Here is an 18,448-nt window from a genome sequence, read left to right on the forward strand (position 1 = left end):
TATGCTGCATATGCGCCTCTGTACCAGGCGGCGCCGCCCACGTACCCCTACGGCTTCCCCATGCCACCACCCTGGTAGCACGCGGCCTCGGGCACCTCTTCGTCAACTCAACCACCGCCCGCCTCTGCTTCACCCTTGACCGCGTCGGCTTGGGATCAGGCCGCCTTCATCGCTGCCATGAACTCTCTTACCACTTAGGACGCAGGTAACGATTGGATCTTCGACTCTGGTGCATCCTGTCATATGTCTGCATCTAGCGCTTCACTTTCCTCACTTCATCTCTATGTTATGTTCCCCTCCATCACCATCGGAGACGGCTCCTCTGTTCCAGTCACCGGCGTCGGTACTTCCTACCTCTCTCACTCTCTCTCGCCCCTTCTCCTTAGAGAAGTTCTTGTCGCTCCCGCTCTCATTAGGAACCTTATATCCGTTCGCCGTTTTACTATTGACAATCAGGTTTTCGTTGAATTTGACCCTTTTAGATTGTCTGTGAAGGATCTTCGAACCAAGAAGGAGCTAGCTCGGTTCAATAGTCGGCGATCTGTACACTGTCCACGACGCCACCACTCCCACGCCTCCTCCTCACGCCATGCTCGCCTCCATCACCTCGTGGCATCGCCGGCTCGGGCACCCCAACAGCACGACGACGACGAATCTTCTCGATGAATTTCAGATTTCTCACGCTCGTAGTTCACACGACACTTCTCTTTGTCACGCTTGTCAGCTAGGCAAGCATGTTAGGCTACGTAGTTCTTTTCCTTTTAAACTTTTGCATTGTGACTTGTGGACATCACCCACACCAAGTGTATCCGGTTTCAAATATTATCTTGTCATGTTAGATGACTACTGGAACTTCATCTGGACATTCCCTCTTCGTGCCAAGTCTGATGTTCATATCCTGTTTGTTATTTCCAACACTATGTATCCACTCACTTTGCTCTTCCCATCAGATTCTTGCAATGTGACAACGGCCGTGAATTTGACAACGCCCGCAACCATGATTTCTTTCTTCACCATGGTATCTTACTTCGCTTCTCCTGTCCTTACACCTCACCTCAGAACGGCAAGGCCGAGCGCTCTCTCCGTACAATCAACGATGTTCTCCGCACTCTCCTTACTCAGGCGTCCATGCCTGCCCGCTATTGGGTCGAGGCTCTTCGTCATGCCACTTTCCTCCTCAACGTTCGGCCCACCAAAACTTGCCCTCATTATTCTCCCTACGATTCGCTTTTCCTCACTCCACCTAACTATGCCGATCTTCGTGTCTTCGGCTGCTTGTGTTACCCCAATATGTCCGCTATCTCTGCCAACAAATTAGCTCCACGATCGCTTCCCTGCGTTTTCTTAGGGTTTTCAGATTCCCACAAAAGATATCGCTGCCTTCATATCCCTTCTGGACGCGTAATCCTCTCACGCCACATCACTTTTGACGAGACAACATTCCCCTTTGCCGTCCACACATCGCCAGACCTATCCGCGCCGCTTTCCCCCACCAGTCCATCGCTCCACGATCCCCTGCGATCGACGTGCATGGCCTGCATGGCCATGTACACCTGGACCCCACCACCACCCCACCACTACATGCAGCTGGTCCCGTAGCTCCTGCTCCCGACATCTCCGGTCCCGCGGATCTCCTGGATCTCGCGCCCAATCCCTCTCCCGCACCCACCACCTGCTGTCCCCCGAATCTCTCAGATCCCGCGCCCCCAGCTCTCCCACTCCCGACAACTGTTGTCCTGCGGATCTCTCGAACTCTGTACCATCCAATCCACATGCACCCACCGATTCCTCTGCTCCACTCATGCCACCTCGCCAGCCGGATCCACCCTCCTCTTCTCCTACACCATCGCCCGACCCTAGCTCGCTACCACTTGAGCCGTTCCTGTTCCCGTTCCTCACAATGCCCATTCCATGCGCACTCGAAGCAAAGCTGGTTTCAGCCGGCCCGTCGATCATCTTAACCTTACTGCCTCAACCTCTCCCATCTCTCCCATCCCCACCTCCTACAAAGCCGCTCTTCTGGACCCACATTGGTTTCAGGCCATGAACGACGAGTACGACGTCCTCCTCAACAACACCTGGACTCTCATTCCTCGCGTCCCCGGAGCTAATGTTGTCTCCGATAAATGGGTGTTTCTCCACAAATTTCATTCGGATGGCTCGCTCGCTCACTACAAAGCTCGCTGGGTCTGTCGCGGTGACTCTCAACAACCCGACGTCGACTTTGACGAGACTTTTTCGCCGGTTGTCAAGCCCAGTACCATCCGCGCCGTCCTCAGTCTCGTCGTCTCCTTGTCGTGGCCTATCCGTCAGCTGGATGTTAAGGATGCATTTTTGCACGGATCCATCAACGAGACTGTCTACTGTCGTCAACCCCTTGGCTTTTCTGATCCTTCCTTTCCTGACCACGTCTGCCACCTTCAAAAGTCCTTGTATGGTCTCAAACAGGCGCCACGAGCTTGGTTTCAACGTTTTGCTTCCTACATTCAACGCCTAGGTTTTGCTCCCTCCCGCTCCGATTCTTCCCTCTTCATATTCCACCCCTCTACGCATACGGCTTACTTATTCTTGTATGTTGACGATATTGTTCTCACCGCCTCCTCCACTACCTTTCTTAACCACATCATCGCCTCCCTGCGCGCTGAGTTCTGCATGACAGATCTTGGCCCGCTTCATCATTTCCTCGGCGTTGCTGTCTCCCGGTCCTCTACGGGCCTCTTCCTTTCTCAGCGTCAGTACGCTGTTGAGCTGCTCTCCAAAGCTGGTATGACCGACTGCCACCCTACTCGCACACCTGCTGAGACCGGCGCCAAGCTTTCTTCTGCCGGCGAACCCCTTCCTGACGCCACCCTCTATCGTAGCATCACTGGCGCTCTCCAATACCTTACACGACCTGATATCGCCTACGCTGTACAGCAGGCCTGCTTGCATAAGCATGACCTGCGCCTTCCACATATGACCCATGTTCGACGCATTCTTCGTTACCTCAAGGGTACACTTGATCATGGCCTTGCTGACGGTGTCCTGGACTAGGGGGTACTCACCACGTCATCTCCCGATCTGTTAGATTGGGCCGAGGACCCCCATGGCCGTATACTCATGGGCCAGTTCGGACAGCTGCCGCATACAAGGAAGATTCCACAAGACTTGGCGATCAAGACAAGGACTCCTCCCCACCAGCGTATTCGGCTAGGACTCTTGTTATTCTAGGCCTCTGGTGCATTATATAAACCGAGGCCAGGCTAGTCGATAGATCATATACAACATACAATCATACCATAGACTAGCTTCTAGGGTTTAGCCTCTCTGATCTCGTGGTAGATCTACTCTTGTACTACCCATATCATCAATATTAATCAAGCAGGACGTAGGGTTTTACCTCCATTAAGAGGGCCCGAACCTGGGTAAAACATCGCGTCTCCTGCCTCCTGTTACCATCCGCCTTAGACGCACAGTTCGGGACCCCCTACCCGAGATCCGCCGGTTTTGACACCGACATTGGTGCTTTCATTGAGAGCTCCGTTGTGTGTTCGGCAAAAGATTGATGGCTCGCCTGCAGATCAACTGCGACTTCGACATCTTCATCACCAGCTCGACTGGTCACCTTGGTTTGACCAAGGACCGCGCCCTACCTCCGATCGTCATGTTTGGATGAGGGCCTTTATAAACATCAACTCCGATCTCTATCAAGATCATGGAGGAATCATCCAGGGAGCCCGGGGGCTCAACGTCAACATTGCCCTCGGGTGATCGTGCTGTTTTTCTGGACAGCAAACTTGTGTCCGCCGCCACCGCCTCCTCAAGTGTCTTTTTAACGATTGCTTTGGTGGAATTGTGCGGAATTGAGTCTACAACAACCCTGGAAAATTTCATCAAGTTCCGATGAAGGAATCTCTGGCAATCCACGATATACCAGAGCCATGTCAAATCTAGATGAGAATCTGGACGAGTTTAGGGCGTGGTGTCCAGCTTCTAGCTCGGACGTCCTTTGGAAGATCCAACCGTTGATCGGCTGCGGAATTCCTATATCTACCACCTCTCAACATTTCAGCTCGATCCGACCGTCCAAACTCCGGGAACCTTCCGATTAGTGCATTACTTTTTGGATCTGCTTTCTGCGTGAAAACGAATCCGACCCGAGTTCATCTTTTTTATGAACGGGATTTCGGACATCCTTTTTGAAGAAAGTTTTGTATGGGGTATTGTGTTTTGTTGCCGAACACATCCCACTAACTTTAAAATCTTTTAAACATGATCTTCAACATCATGCTGGTGCCAAACCAGTCCGGCAATATTGCTCCACGGCTGCCGACCTGCGCTAGACACGTCGTCACTTTGTTGAGCCGAGCTCAATTTCTTCGGATCATCATCTCGGCAAGCCGAACAAGAGTCCGACATCGCGAAGGATAAATCATCACCAACATCGCCGCCCCATGGATTACACGGAGCGGGCATACCGGCATCACCGCACGGTCGCTTCATCAAGCCGACATCGACCACGTCACGACCTGCATCGGCAGGGCCACACTATTGCTTCTTCAAGCTGGTGTCCATCACACCGACCTACTTCGACTCATCGGCTGACATCGAGGCTTCGACATCTCGGCTGGACCGGGGGCTTCGCTATCTCTTCATCAACCTACTCCGGACACTTCGGCGTCACTAGCCGACCAGCTCCGTCACGTTAGCTGGACCGAGGGCTTTGCCTCGGCGAGCCAACCTTTGCCAGCATTGCCATGCCGTTGTTTTATCGCCCATCAGACAATGGGCACCTTCCTTCGGATTGCTACAACAAATAAACCAGGTGCTATTAATCCCAGTATTTTTTGCTTGTTTGGGTTCATTTTTCCCAAGGAATTATTACTCTAGTTTGTCCATCATATGTACACAGGTCTATCAAAGGGTGGCCGCATTAACGACAGTCACATGGTGGTTCGGTCAGTTTCCGTACGGCGAACGCCGCATCTGGAGCTCGGACCGACCTGTTAATTCAGGCTTTGCCACGCCTTTACCGCATCACGCCGACGCCCTGCATCGACATTGACTTCGGCACCAGGCCGTATTTCTTTTATTACTCACTTTGCATAAATTATTTATTATGCAATTATTTTTTTAATTATCATTATTACTATTATTTCCGATTTGCACTATTTTTCGTGCACAAGAAAATGATCCGGGGACTTTGGCGTCACTCTGCCGGTCTGCATTGACGAATGTCACCACTTCGGCGTGTCGAGCTCTTCGCTCCGCCACCTCGGGACTGGCTTGGGGGATGGAACCTTGTCCCGCATCAAGCTCGGACCGCGTCATCAATACCGAACACATTAACCAGCTAAGTCGCTTTCATGCTCAAAGCTTTAACTTCTAACTTGTGTTCGGTTCGACCAAGCATTATACTTTTTTGGAAAAAAGTTGCTTGTAAAAAATTTCCTTGTCCAAACTTTGTTTGTGACGCATAAATTCAAATACCCAATTCATTTGGGAGCTTCCTTCATGAAGCTTTTCCTCTTGCATATGATTATGCTTGTACGGCTTCGTTCCTTGTTCGTGTATTACGCCACAATATGCACCATATTGACTTAAGCGATTTGCAAGCTGGGTTGCCTCGCTCCTGTGTTTACCCCTACGTTTCCGATTGTTTGGCTAGGGAGTAAAGGGAGCACCTCTGCGATTGTCACGATTGGGTCATCCGAGTCGGACCTTAGACTGGGTGAAGCCGAAAGCTAGCGCTCTTATAGTTTTCAATGATGGTTGGCACACAACGGAACTCATGAGTACAAAAAATCTATTGCACAAGTCTCATAATAACAATGAGCACCGAAGAAAGGTATCGATGGGGGTACTATTTTCTTCGAAGATGCTTCTTACACTTTGCAGTAATATAGCATAAGTTCCCTGAGCGCGCTTTGTCTGTTATAGCCTTATGGCCTGATTGCCTGGTTATTGGAAACACCGTCGATATTCTTGACAGATGGAGTACATAACACTTTTCGGTCCTTGACCAAAGAGGGAGAAGCCGACGGTCGGTTAAGACGCGTTTAAAGTTCGGTTGAACATAGATATGATATAAGTACTTCGGTACATGCAATCATTCTTTTACCCAAGTCACTTGGGGGCTCTTAAATTTATATGAGCCATTTTATGATAAGTGTTCTTCTTCTTAGTCGTTGCAAAGTTTTATTATTATTATTATTATTATTATTATTATTATTATTATTATCTATCACTCCTTTTTTCAACACGAGCATGTGGTAACTAGCCGGGGAGCCTAATTTCTCTCTCAAAGCCGCTAAAGTTTAGATTGCTAAACTGGCCTAATGAGAAGTACTCCGCCCTCGGGATAGGAGGTTGAAGCCGTAGGCTGACCCACTTGAAGTCTTGAGATAGGATGTATCATGTTAAAGCACGACAGAAGCACTTCTTTTGCTAAGGCCAATTTTCGGATTGGCACCGAACACTTGATCTTGTTCGGACGTCAAGTTTTTACTGACGTTTTTTGGTTTTCCAAGCTTGTGGCACTTTTAAACTATTTGTGTGTTTTCAGCACAAGTCTCGCAGTGCAACGCCAGACACCTTTAGAGATTCGGCAAAAACATTCTCGTATATTGCTATATATGCATCGGTTTCGAATTGTGTCTTCGGTCAATAGTTGGGTTGCCCGGCGCGCTTGCCTCCTACGTTTCGCTTTGTTCGGCTAGGTGTGCAAAGGGATAACCACTGCGATTGTGCTTCCAGCTCACATGGTTAAGCACCTCAGTGGAGAAAGCCGAAAACTGACTGTCACAATAAGCGTAAACTGGTCAGCGATCCGATGACGGTGTTAAATGACGGGCCATTCATAACAATGGCCGAAGTGTTTGCGGCTTGACCTCGACTGTCGCCGAACACTACCGGGGGCTATTAACTGGCCTCCCAAACTAAATCCTCGATATTTTGCTCTTACATTGGAGCTGAGGTTTCATGATCATGCTTAGCATGACAACCCAAAGAAAGGAACCGATAGCGGGACTATTTTCTTTGGAAGACATTTCTTCTGTTAAACAGTAATATAACATATCTCTCTGCGTACCTTTGTTTATAAAACCGCATGGCCAGATTGCCTTGTTTGTTGTAAATCTTTGCCCTCACAAAGGCTTTATAAAGTAGGAGAAACACTCCTCGGCTATTGGCCGAGGAGGTGGAAGCCGATGGTCGGTCAACAAAGTTTGGTACAATGCGGATCCGAACATTAATGACGTAAAGTACTTGGATACATAGAGTCATTACACATAATTTGTGATTTTGCTATGGATATCAATCCTTAATTCGGCCACCCGTGCCCGCATTAAGACTCGTGGGCTACTGGGCTTCGGGCTTATTATTTACAAATATTAAAGGGGCACATCGATCCCCTGATCTGGTGTTGCCACTCGACCAGTGTCTCGGGGGCTACTGCATTGCCTGTCCAATGCAGAAAATTTTAAGTGTAATACAGTTTCCGAGGAGATTTTGATCCTCAGGTTGGTCGGCCGCACCCAACCTGAGTCTCGAGGACTGAGCACGCCGCTTTTTGTGTCTCAAAGTATTCTGCCGAGCTAGGACTTGATCCTCAGACCGATTTTGCAAATCAACCTGAGTCTCAACGGCTATTGGGATCAGCGGTCTTATGTCATCCTTCATGTGCATCTCGGGTTTTAGACCGATACCCACCTTGAGGGCTACTGGCTATATATTTCGGCAGAGAATAAATTGCACCAATCAAAAATATTGACAAAAATCGGCCCACATTCGGGGTGGTGCACCACCTCGGAAGCAGTTTGGCATAAAGCTCGGGCGCTAGTGGCTGGCTCCATAGAGGGCATTTCCGGCATTAAGCTCGGCTAAACTCCTTCAAACTTCTTTGAACCAAGGTGATTTACGACACCTCGGATACAGTCCGGCGGTGGAGCTCGGATACATAGTCCGGCGTTGGAGCTCGGATACAGTTCGGCGTTGGAGCTCGGATACATAGTCCGGCGTTGGAGCTCGGATACAGTCCGACGTTGGAGCTCGGATACATATTCCGGCGTTGGAGCTCGGATACATTCCGGCGTTAGAGCTGGGAAGCGGTCTGGCGTTGGTGCTCGGCTGCAAAAGATACCTCGAATGCAGTCTGGCGTTGGAGCTCAGACGCAAGAGGACGCTGCCGCCCAGGAACAACTTCAAACCCGAGGTGTGGCATAAAAATAACAAGACATTGATAAAGGCCAGAAACTTAAAGGGGCTCCTCGGATACCCGACGTGTGAACTCGTCGAATGCATTTCGGCGATCCTCAAGATCGAAGATGAGAAGATTTGTTGAACCAGTTTTCAAGACCGACGACCGAAGATGAAGAACGGTTCAGAAGAATCAAGGAGCGTCCCTAACTTGAAGACAGGTTCAGGGGGCTACTGACGGTGTCCTAGACTAGGGGGGTACTCACCACGTCATCTCCCGATCTGTTAGATTGGGCCGAGGACCCCCATGGCCGTATACTCATGGGCCAGTTCGGACAGCTGCCGCATACAAGGAAGATTCCACAAGACTTGGCGATCAAGACAAGGACTCCTCCCCACCGACGTATTCGGCTAGGACTCTTGTTATCCTAGGCCTCTGGTGCATTATATAAACCGAGGCCAGGCTAGTCAATAGATCATATACAACATACAATCATACCATAGGCTAGCTTCTAGGGTTTAGCCTCTCTGATCTCGTGGTAGATCTACTCTTGTACTACCCATATCATCAATATTAATCAAGCAGGACGTAGGGTTTTACCTCCATCAAGAGGGCCCGAACCTGGGTAAAACATCGCGTCCCCTGCCTCCTGTTACCATCTGCTTTAGACGCACAGTTCGGGACCCCCTACCCGAGATCCGCCGGTTTTGACACCGACACTTGCCATTACTCCTTTGTCTCCTACCTCTCTCACCGCATATTCTGATGCAGACTGGGCAGGATGTCCGGATACTCGTCGTTCCACTTCGGGATATTGTGATTACTTGGGTGATAATTTGATTTCATGGTCTTCGAAGAGGCAGTTCATTGTTTACAGGTCGTCTGCGGAGGCTGAGTATCGCTCGGTCGCTCATGCTGTGGCTGAAACTATCTGGCTTCGGCAACTTCTCACTGAGCTCCATCGTCCAGTGCATCAGGCTACCATTGTGTACCGTGATAATGTGTCAGCAGTGTACATGTCATCTAATCTTGTTCAGCACCGCAGAACTAAGCATATAGAGATTGACATTCATTTTGTAAGAGAGAGGGTAGCTTTAGGGCATTCTCCATGTCCCGACTATGGCGCAGTACACTGACATCTTCACCAAGGGGCTCCCGTCCGCGACCTTCCTCGACATACGCTCCAGTCTCAACGTCGTCGAAGCCACCGCTGACACTGCGGGAGGCTATTAGAGTGTGGACTCGGTCTGCCCTCACCTCCCACGATCGAGGCCACGATCATCTCCACGCCCCAGCTATTGTAGCACCAGCAACTCTATATGTACCCCCCTCCATGTACTCTCAATACAAGGAATGAAAACACTCTATTAATCTTCAGAATCAATCAAGAGAGGCAAACGTTGTTGTGATCAGAACCCTGATTCGCCTCACGATGCTAAACGCGAACGCGGAGAGGGAGCGCAGCTGGGGAGGGGGGACGGGTGAGGACGCATGCATACATACCCTGCGAGGGGAAGCTGGAGACGACGAACTCGCGGGCCCGGCGGCGATCGCCGGTGTCGGCGTCCTCGTCCTCGCCGTCGCTTGAGTCGTCGTCGTACCAGCGGGGCTCCTTGCCTTGGGTGCTGCAGGTGGGGGTTGGCCGCGGTGGTGCGGAGCGCGTAGAAGGCCACGATCACACCGGGCGCGGACGGCTCGGCGAGGAGCTTCTTGGGGAGGCTGAGCAGTGCGACACCGTTGCAAGCGACGACGGAAGCCATGGTCTCTCTCCCCCCCTCTCTCTTCTCTCTATCTCCTATGATTTTGGATTCTGGTGGAGGGGGCGCGAAACGGAAAGGGGCTTTCTTGGGGGAGGGGATGGAGGGTGTTTAGAAGGTTCTGGAGAGATCCTTTCGGGCCTTGAGTCTCCCAGAAAGATCGGCAGACCACAGCTGTACTATTCGCGCTAGTTGATTTACGATTAGGGCACCATGGATGAGTACTAACCTTTTTCCTAAAACCTAAAAAGTGCAGTTGCGCTCATTAGTCTTACAAAGCACACGCGCTCGCGCGCCGTCCGATCGACATCACATGGCCGCGCGCTTCCCAGGTGAAACCGCTCGTTTTTATAGATGCGTGCGCCAGGTGGCACCTGGTCGTGGCGTCGGGGTCGAGACCCGTTGGGTGTCTAGGCGGTCGTGGGTCCCTCCAGTTCTTCTGCCCTCCCTACTCCCATCTCCTCCCTATTTTGAAACTGCTCCCGAGCGCAGGGAGCGCACCCCATTTCCTTTCAATCCCCCCAAATCCAGAGCAGCCGGCGGCGTCGCTGCGATTCGGCGACCGTCTTCTGCCGGAGTGAGAAAGGGATAGCGTGCGCGACGTGAAGGGAGGGGTTAAGCGGCCAGGTGCGCGTCGGGGTGGCGACCGGGGCCATATGACTACAACCACAGCACACAACAGTCAGGGGTAGAAGGCGCTACAGTGCCGGAGATGCGGCCGAGGAGGAACGACGCGCGTGCCTGCGCCGTGCTGTTGGCGTGGAGGAGCAGAATCGCCGTGCTGTTGGCGCGGAGGGCAAAATCGCCGTGAGCAGACCTCCCAGGTCAGTTCATCGATCCCATTGTGTAGGCTTGTCAGATCCACCGAGTTTTGGGCGAAATTGATGAGTACATTTTGCCCTTGTAAGAGATTAACTGATGCATAGGTTAACTGATTAGGAATGGATTAAGCACTCGGTTAGATTTGGTTTGGGTACTGGTGAGATAGGATTCGAGGGGAATTCAAGGCTTGGTGATGCTCAGTAGGTGTCGTGGTGTGTGGAGGGAGAGGGAGGGGGACATTCTCCTGCATTGGTTGTAGATCTGCTGACTTGCCCAACAACTGCTCATATTGTTGTACCTTTTTTTACATGCAACAAATGTACCTATTTGTGTTTGAACAAGGCAATGTTTGATGCTGTAGGCTCCTTTGTTGAATGTGTGTGTATGAGGTTGTGTGCTGGGGTTTGACGCCCACGTTTTTTTACAGATATGTCTTCGCTTAAATTTTGTGATTCAGTTGTCAGGCTTGCTTGAGTTTTATGAGTTAGTTTCCTGACATGCCCTCATCTGTTGCCTAGTGCATTTGTGCAATGCCTGACTTTTGCTCAAGTTTTGTGAGTCAGTTTCCTGACATGCCATCATCTATTTGCCCAATGCATTTGTGCAATGTCAGGCTTGCTCAAGTTTTCGTGAGTTAGTTGCCTGACATGTCATCATCTCTAGCCTAGTGCATTTGTGCAATTTCTGGCTTGCTCAAGTTTTGTGAGTCAGTTGCCTGACATGCCATCATCTGTTGCCCAATGCATTTGTGCAATGTCAAGCTTGCTCAAGTTTTTGTGAGTTAGTTGCCTGACATGTCATCATCTGTAGCCTAGTGCATTTGTGCAATGTCTAATTTTGCGAGTCAGTTGCCTAACATGCCATCATCTGTTCCCTAGTAGTCACAATTTTTTTCAGGCACCTGATGTGTAACTGATTTTTCTTGCTCCTTGTAGTCATTTTTTACTTAAGTTTGTATTAATGTTGTAACATACTGAAAATCAGATAGTTTACAACCCTTTTCATTGTCCACTTTTTTGTAATTTGCTTTTTGCTTAGTTTAGTAGGAATTTAGTCAAATGACTTTGTTGGATGATATACAGTCTTTTCAGAACCATTTTTTTTCTTTTTTATGATGATGCTCATTGTTTGTCCTTTATATACGCAACAGAAAAATAGATGGCTGGGACAAGTCATAAGTCAAAACAAGATGGACCTCCTGGATCAAGTCATGATGACCTTGCATCTCATGGCAATGAAGAGCATCAAACATAGGTGTGCACATCCCCAGGAAGTTTTATGTTCTTTTTGTACATAACTGATTTTGTTTTTCATTTTTACTGATTTATGTGGTTTCCGTTTTCCAACCACAGAGTGGTGCACCAATAATTGGCTACAATTGTCAGAGAACTAAAATAGTTATTGCATGGGGGAAGCGTCCTGATGATATTATTAGTAACGAGAGCCAAGCTGCAGATGTTGGGAATGCAAATGTTGAAGGTGCAGATGCCGACCAACCTCCAAAACCAAAACGCTAGAAGATGGTTGGAACTAAGATATTTGCATAGTTGCCTCAGTTTTACTAAACAGTTGCCCATCAATGCTGTCTAAGTTGCTTTTCCTGTGATGAACATTATTTGCTAATTCCCTTTTTTTGTTTTTTTCTGTGCAATAGGATCGTAGTAACAGGGAAGCCCTACAAGGCTCTTCAAGTTGAACAAGGAGTTGGTTCCGAAGCAAAAGAGTGTCATCATTGGAAAAGAATTTAGTGGCATTCTGGACCTTGCAGCGAGTAGCATGCCAGGAGATCTTAGCCAATGGATAATGAAGCATTACGACCCTGAGATTTCGCAGATAGTCATTCCAGAAAGGGGAAGATTCTTGTAGATGCCACAAGTGTCCGTAGGATATGGGGTTTGCCAAATAGGGGCAGGAAGGTGTGCTTTGAGAATCGGCCTGAAATCACAAAGGCAATGTAGAGTATTTACAATATCACACCCAAGAACTCCCCAACTCTCACAGCATGGTGCAAGATGATCAAAGATATGGGAGGATCTCATGATGATGACTTTGTTCGCGCTTGGCTAGCTCTTGTTTTTTCATGCTTCCTTGCCCCTTCAACTAGTTTAAGTATTTTCCCAAAAAGCTTCCCGGCGGTCATGGATGCCAATGGAATAATGGAAAGCAATATATGCGAGTTTGTTGTTGATCAACTAAAGCTTGCATTCACTTCAGGTCATGGCAACAAGAAGGTTGTTTGTTGTTGTGTTTTCCACCTCGTTGTAAGTGCTTCAAGCTATTTTGCTTTTTTAAGTATCCATTGTTTTCTTTTCTTTTTTCTATTTTTGCAATCATTAGCTAACTTAAACTTTGTGTTCTTTTTCTTGTCATGACGCAACTGTTGTATCTAGACTCATTGGATGTTGATGAGCCAATATCGAACTTGGTACCAAGGGTTTCAGTTTGGAATTCAGATTTAATTTCCAAAGTTATCAAGAAGGATAGGAAGGCTCCGGGAGAATACGGCAATTTGCGGGTAACTTAATTTTTCTATTTTAGGAGATATATTATTTTTAGGCAACACTACCATGCTAGAGTAGCCAATTCACTTTGAAAGACCAAGCAAACTAATACAATTTTTTGGGCAATTGCTTTACATATATTTCAAGTAGGTTCAAGTAGTTTTCAGTCTTCTTTGAACCTTTTGTTGTCATGCACACACTTGGATAATGTTACATGAAGAAGTTTTGGTACTAACGACAGCTGTTGTAGTTCATTTTTTTGAAATGAATAGTAGGCAAACATTGCATTTTTAGCTCTTTTTGTGTGCAATTTACATGTTGAAAAGTAGCAAGTTTCTCCAACAACACAAGCAACTCATGTTCTGAAAACTAGCAAGTTGCGTACCACTCCTACATCTTCGCTGCATACTAAATCTTAAGTATCCACTAATAGTAGGCAACAGGAAAGTGGGATAGTGGATGCAGGAAATTTCAGACAATTAGTAGTGCCATTTTCTTCATTTCCCACTTATTTTTTGGTATGGAAGTGCCAGAATTGTTGTCACTCATTTTTTTAATCTTCTTTGACTATAAACCACCAGCTCAAGACGGAGTTTTCCCGGTGTGCGGATGATAGCTTGTTTGGAAGTATGGACCATATCACCAAATTTGTTGCCACAAGATTGCCCGAGTCGTATGACAAAACAATAAGTTATCCAGCAGCCATTTTTCCCTCTTATTGTTCTTTACTTTTTCATTCCCATTTGTACATTCACCCATTTTTTGTCTCTTCGATAGAAGATTTGTACTTATCATGTTCTCTACCATCCACTTTTATGTTTTGCAGAAGAAAAAGAAGCTCACAGGGTTGGTGCACGAAATGTGTTCCATAATTTCACATGCAGTGGGGAAGCTCATGACTAGGATTGGGAGGATAGATGAAGATGAATGGGGGGGGGGGAGGGAGATAGATCCTATTACTATGGAGACATGCAGGTAGCAGTCTAAGAGAAGCCGTGATCGAGTACCAGCCGGCAGAGACATCTTACCAAGTGAGGAGTCGTTTAATTTCGACAGCGATGACATCGAGGGAGTCGATAGTGAAAGTGAGGGAGATGGCGGTGATAAAGGTAATGATGAAAGCGATCACGATGGCAATTTGGACAACGATGATGGTGATGATTTTGTAAACGAGGAGGAACAAAGTGGCGTTAAGGGGAAACCAAGTAGTGAGGGAGCACGACGAGCGGTGGATCACCACGAGAGGGCAAGTGTTGACATGGGGAGGGAAGACGGAACTGATGGAAACAAGGACAATGAAGATGATGAAGATGAAGAGGATGATGAAAAAGAAGAGGATGAATGAAAGGAAGACGATGATGACGAAGAAGGTGATGGGAACGATAAAGGCAAGGAAGATGATGGGCAGGGAAAGGATGATGATGATGATGATGATGATGATGATGATGACAGTGGAGGTGGCAACGGTGGCTCAGGCGGCAATGGTGGCTCCGGTGAGGATGAGGATGCCGCAGATGAAAAACCAGACAGCGATGATGATGAACAATGCATGCTGTAATTTCTAATTGAAAAGAAGAGAGATAGAAAGCCAAAAGGACTGGATGAGGCATATAGCATCTCTATCAGAGACCTTGTGATGACAGACTTCAAAACTACTGTTTCTCCAAAACCACGCTTCCCTGTTTTTGAAATGAAAGAAATGTTGGATATTGATTACATATCCATGGCAACCGAAGTGAGGAGGATGTTCGAAGAGATGTTGAGGGGAAAAGACTTGGACATGGTCTTCACATTCAACCCTAAGGAAATATGCCCAAAGCCGATTCGCGAGAAAATAATGAGAAATTGGTGCTCTAAATGAAGTTATAGAACCAAAGAAAGTTTGTCAAAACCAACTACCACCACTCCCGCCATCAAAGAAGATGAACAAAACTGTCAGTTTCATATTAGAGCCATCTGTGATGAATGAAACAACAATGCATCCGCAAGCATATCGTGTAGAAAATTCCGGATATGGCCAAGGGGAAAAGGCAAGGCAGCCAGCCATGAAAAAATCTAGTCCTTCTCAGCAGCAACAACAGAAAAATTCTGAAACAAAAGAGGCAATTCATGGGAATGACAAAACACAGTTGGTAAAGAATACGCCATCAAGCTCAGCAGTACCACCGTGCGGCAATGATGGAGATGAGGCAGTATCTACAGGGGCAGCTCCAAAGTAGTCCCAATGTCAAGCAAGTGGATCACATATTTTGGGAACTCAGTCCAAGCAGGAAGCAAGACCATCTGGTTTTCATGCATGTCTTGCAAAGGGAACACTTGCCCCCACAAAAGTAAGACCATCTCAACTTAAAAAGGGACCTACACTGGCAGTAAGCACAAAAAACCATATTGGAACACAACCACTAGGTGACTTAAACGGCCAAGTGCCTTTTCCGTCTCGAGGAAATGTGGTGCAGTCAGCCAATGTTATCCAGATGGTCAAGGTGCAAGACTTCAAGGCATCACCTGAGGCTGTAGCATTTAATTATGCAGGACAGGAAAAGGAGAAAGAGAACATCCCTCCGGTGTCATGTATGGAGATCAAAAGGATACCAGACGACATCGCTGTAACCATGGGAAAAAGTTCGGAACAAAGGTTGCTAATAGACCTAGGAAAATTGCCCGACTGTTCAACTATGGTTGCCCAACCTGAGGCCACAAGTGTTCCAGAAGTAATAGAAGCAATTGGCCAGAGGAACACTTCCCATTTCTCTGATGTGGAGGAGTGGTACCATGAGTTCATGCGTGTTAGTGGGAAGACAACCAATGCACTAGAAATCAACGTTCTAGATGTGAGTGAGCTATTTGCAAGGTGTGTTGATCCAAACAACATGAATCCCCAAATCAACTCCACAAATCACACTTCAGCAAATATAGATCAACAACATTTTCAGCAAAGGAACACCGAAAGATCAAATGCTTTTTACAGAGAGTACTGCCCGGCACCAAGTTTCGATCTAGGCATAGATGATTTGCCCACATCATCTGTAGACAACAGAGCACATCAACATGTTGGGTCAAGCACATTTGCTGAGCATGAGTTCAAGGAACTTTTAGTACATACCCAACCAATCATTGAAATAATTTATGACGATCATGTGTTGGACCTTGAAGGCATATATGAACCGTGTGCAGAAGCTGAAGGAAAGGCAAGTAAGTTTGACGCAAGCTGTTCAGTTGGAATTTCCTCACCAAATGCATACCAAATACCTAAAATGTTCCAACCAAGGAGAAGTGGGATCAGGCAGCAAGATTTATAGCAGTAGTAGCTCAGGAGAGATCCATCCACATCAAAACGGTAATTGAATATGGCAAATACTTTGTCACAGTTAGGGAGCTTGCAAACTCAATGAAGAAGGAATGTTTTGTCTTGAGCCATGTAATGGAAGTTGGCATAGAATCTGTAATGATGAACTTGCCACTAGACTCAAAGAAGCTCGTGATGCCCCTCAGGTTTTCGGTAAGAAAACGCGAAGCAGTTAATATTGTAGTTTTGCGATTCTTTCTTTTTCTTTTTTTTTCATAACAGGTCATGGTCATGTCCGCATTATTTTTTCACTAGGTTCAGATGCAAAACATGGAATTGAATGGCAAGGAGCTCATTTCCCGGTTCAAGAAGTCGAATCGCTTGGACCGTAAAGACATGGTAAGTTAATGGTTTCTTGGTTTCTTACCACTGCATTATATATATATATATCATTTTTTTGCTCAAATCTTTCTCACACAAATGTAAATATTTTTAGGGGGGCAAGTTGCCTACACTCATGAAATGCTTTCTCTGGCAAGTTGCTTACATAATTGCATAACTTTCCTGTGCATCTTTTGGCAGGTTGCTTACATAAGTGCATAACTTGCCTATGCATCTTTTTTTTGGCAAGTTGCTCACATAAGTGCATAACTTGCATGTGCATCTTTTGCTTCTTCAGTCCACGTATTAATTTGCGAGAGCACATAGAAAAAGTTGCTTACATCCATCCTCTAGCATGGTTTTATTTTTTTACAATAGTACCTATACACGTGTATAAGTATTTGAAGTTGCCTTTTTTTACTAACCCCAGTTTTTTTCTAAGAGATTATGTTCCCAGTTTTAGAGAACATTGACAAGTCAAAGCCAGTTACATGCAATCATTATTTATTTCTAATGTGAACATAAGGGACCGACGTTTTGAGGTTCTTGATTCTTGGAGGCCGCTCCAGAACAAGACTCTAGATGTTTGCGCAAGGAAAATGGTTGCAAGTTTTCGGGCTCTATGGGAAGAGCACTACGCCACCTCCCATGTCTTGTTGGATGACTTTGGGCTTACCAACATCGACATTCCAAAACAAAAAAACTGAGTAAGCATCCATTTTTCACATAAAACTCTGCTTTTGTTCAGACTTTTACAAGTGACGAAATACTACATAGAGTAAACTAGCTAACTAGAAAAGTTTTTTTTGAATATTGTCTAGGTTCGACTGTGGTGTTTTTGCTCTTACGCTAGCAAACAATTGGGAGGCAAGGGCTATTCCAAAATTCACAGTTGAGGATGTCCCAAACATCAGGAAACAACTGACCAACACATGGGTTGACAACAGGCACAACAAGGCTCCATGGAAAGCCATGCTCAAGTTAGCATAGGTTAGTTTTTTTCTCCCCTCACGCGTACTACATCATGTAAATGCATGCGAATTTTCTTGCATTGTGAATTTTGGACCGTCGGGGGAGTTGCCTGTATAAGAACTTGGACCAGGCAACTCAAATAGCATAAACAGGCAATTTAATCTTTAATGTGAGGCAAGTTAATCAGAAGAACCCATAGAAGATACCTAAATATTATGATCATCACACAACCAGGAGATTATTGCATCTTCAACATTACAGAATTGCCTGTATAGATTTTTTGCCAGGCAATACAAAGCACACAACAGGCAACTCAAATTCATAACCAGGCAATTCAAATTCTAATCTGAGGCAAGTTACTCACAAGAGGCCATAAACCAGAAATAATAGTTTAGGATGTTCAAACATACAGACCCACAATAGTTCAATTTGTCAATGCCATCTGGTCATTGTGTGACCATCACACCAATCTGGTCGTGCAATTTGCACCACTGTAGTTAACAGACCCACAATAGCTACATTTGTTCTTTCTCTTCGGATGCAGCTCAAGTGC

The sequence above is a fragment of the Triticum urartu genome, chromosome 7 (genome assembly GCF_003073215.2).
Source record: "Triticum urartu cultivar G1812 chromosome 7, Tu2.1, whole genome shotgun sequence".
Lineage (NCBI taxonomy): Eukaryota > Viridiplantae > Streptophyta > Magnoliopsida > Poales > Poaceae > Triticum > Triticum urartu.